This window comes from Crocodylus porosus, unplaced genomic scaffold (genome assembly GCF_001723895.1).
Source record: "Crocodylus porosus isolate Cpor-Errol unplaced genomic scaffold, CroPor_comp1, whole genome shotgun sequence".
Taxonomy (NCBI): domain Eukaryota; kingdom Metazoa; phylum Chordata; order Crocodylia; family Crocodylidae; genus Crocodylus; species Crocodylus porosus.
This window is the reverse complement of record NW_017728922.1, coordinates 12083084-12086221: the sequence shown is the minus strand read 5'-3', so window position 1 is coordinate 12086221 and position 3138 is coordinate 12083084.

Here is a 3138-nt window from a genome sequence, read left to right as displayed (position 1 = left end):
GGAGGAACCCAGCCCCACTGAACTGAGTCCTGCAAGATAGCTCCACTGGGGGTGAGGGCTTGCAGAAGGGAGAGATACAGCTCCATAATAGAAACACAAGTAACACAAGAAGCACATTGATAGAATTACCAAGACCCTAGTCCTAATAAATGAGCACACCCCAAAGTAGCGGGCAAATCTGGTAACAATCTGGTACATCAGCAAAGCTTGGGGCATGGTAAAGGGGTGGTTGGAGTCACGCATAGCCCATAAGACTGGGGTGCGCAGAAACACCCATTAGCGAAACAGGGCTAATTTACAGGAGGGAAACCATGTCCAGGGAGAAGAAGAGGCAGCCTCCCTATCATATACATTTGAGATCAAAGACGCAGAGGCCGAGAATTAAGGGTGCTCTGTAGACAAACTGGACACGGTAAGGGGTACTAGGGGAGAGCACGGTGACCCTAGGACACTGCTCCTGCTACCCAGAGCATAGTCTTCCATGGCTATTCTCCAATCATGTGAGGAGTTCCACCAGGTCTCTGTTATCCTTACTAGGTCATAATGCCCATTGGAGAGTAGGAAGGCTAGCTCCTCCTCCTGCTTGTTGCCCATGCTCCTGGCATTAGTGTACAGGCACCTGAGTCCTTCTTCTGAAGCCCTCAACTTCCTGTCACACAGAAGGAGAACTATTACCTCAGCTCTCACAAGAGTGGCACTCCTAGTGTACCTATCTATGGAGCTTTCTTGTATGTTGGTCCCTGGGCATGCTCAAGTTAGTGTATCCCTGTCCCCCAGCAATCTTAGTTTGAAGCCCTGTCCTGAAGATCAGCCATCCTGGCTGAAAACAGGGACTTACCTTTCCATGTGAGGTGGATGCCATCCCTTCCCAGGAGTCCTCTCTCCCTGAAGTGTGCACTGTGGTTGAGGAATCCAAAGCCCTCTTGGTAGCACCACTGTTGGAGTCATCGGTTCACTTCCTTCATGCATCCTTCCCTCCTTGGACTGTGGCCTGCAACAGGAAGAACAGAAGAAAAGACTACCTAGGTGCCCAATGCTGTGAGCCCTTCCTCAAGAACCCTGTAGTCATGCATGAACTGGTCTGGATTACTCCTGGCCATGACATTTGATCCCACATGGATGAGGAGCATGGGGGAATAGTGGGAGGGTTGGATGAGCCTGGGGATCCTCTTCACAACATCTTGGATGTGAGGCCCAGGGAGTCAGCAGACCTCATGGGCTAGAGGGTCCAATGGCAGATGGGTTCCTCAGTGCCCTGCAGGAGGGAGTCCCCTGCCACTACTACCTTGCACCTCCTCTTGGGGGTGGCAGCTTTCTGCTTACCTTCCACTTCCTCTGGTGTCACTATTGGAGCTTCCTCATGCATGGGGAGGGGAGCATACCTCTTGTGCAGGACCAGGGGAGGAGAAGCCATGGCCCTGCATTTCCTGGAGTGTGAGGCAACTGTCTTCCAGGTAGCCCCAGATAGTTCTTTGTGGTCAGCCTTCCTGCTGGCCAGCATTTCTCTCCTCTTCTTCCTTCTTTTGGATAAAGTTCTGGCAGTAGCCATTGATGAAGTCTTCCTGGGCCCTGATGGTGTGTAGCTGGCATACCTCCTCCTTGAGATCCTGCACCTGGCCCTCCAGAGGCTCCGCTAGTGAGCACACCCTACAAGTTGGGGTGACCCCCTTTCCAGCTGGCAACAGCTATACCAGGCAGCCCCCACAGTCCAGGGTCAGGGACTTGGTCTAGGTGGGGGGCAGAGTCTCAGGCTCTGTCTGGGTGGATATCTCAACAGTACTGGGATACCTGCAGGCACAACGAGCCACCACCATAGCTGTGAGTGAGTTCATGTTTCTGCCTGATTGCAGCAGCTCCTCTTAGGGCTTCTGGCCTCAGGCTTCTCTTGGACCACGCAAACTCCCACGCTGAAGTAGAACTGCACCTGTTTGCGCTCTCTGTTCGCACAGCTGTGGTTGTGAGGCTCCCTGGGGGCCTCAGCTAAGTAGGCATAACCCGGGCGGTACTCCAAGAGGTACCCCCTTTCCATTTGAAGGGATCAAAGTAGGTGCACAAGTGCTGTGGGAGGTATAGGGACTCTCCTCCCCTTATAGAGCAGAGCCAGACCACCAATGGGGACTTAACCATATAACTTTTAATGAGGGAACAATACTAAGAACATAACAGGTATAAATCGGAGGGTATAGTGGGCACTACAGTTCCCCAAGAGGGCAGGTTTCAACAAAGGCTAGACACTTACAATCATTGACAAAAGACATGGTTAACAAAATATAAAACACAGGAAAGCAAACAATTCTAGTTGGTGAAATATAGGAAGGCACAACATACAAAATGGCAAATGACACTATAGGGCCTAGGTACCTGGAGAGGGAGAAAGGAGGAACAACACAATGGCCCCTTTTCACTGCAAGAAGATTTACTTTTTGTTAGCTCACCCACCCCAAGTCACCTCAGTTGGGACTTGAACTAAGATTTCCCACATGGTAGACAGGAACACTGCCACACAACCCTCACTGGTAGCACTGTTCCAACTTGCTAGGGGTCTTGACCTTCCTGGAGCCCTGGTCTCACATGGAACTTCCTGGCCTCTGATTGGAGGAGCTGGAAGCAGAGTTGGGAACCTCTCAAGTCACTGCTGAGATACTTGCTGGAGCAGGGGAAACCTCTCCTGCTGGCCACAGCCTCTCCTTGGGGATCCTGGAGCTCAGTGGGGAGCCTCTCCTGCCAGTTGCTGAGGATCCCACTGCTGCCTGTAGGTCCTGCTCTTTCAGGCTCTTCTAGGACTGCTTCTGCCCCGCTGGCTCAGTTCTTGCCAGCTCTTTGAAGCTCCTTCCTTGTGGTCCCTTGCTGGCCTCTCTTGAGTCAGCCGTGCTGCCCCTTTTATCCCCCTCCAGGTGACCCAAGGGGCCAATCGGGACATGGAGGGTGAGTCTCTGGGGCCTGATTGGTAGAGAAAGGGAATCCCAAGTCCTCCGATCATCTTTTACCCCTTCAAAACCCCTGGGCCAAGTCATTACCAGATTGGTGAGGAAAGGGAGTCCCAAGTCCTCCAATCATCTTTTGCCCTTTCAAAACCCCTGGGCTAGGTCACTGTCAGCTAGCCCATCACATAGGGACCTGGAGTGAGGGGGCGTTCCC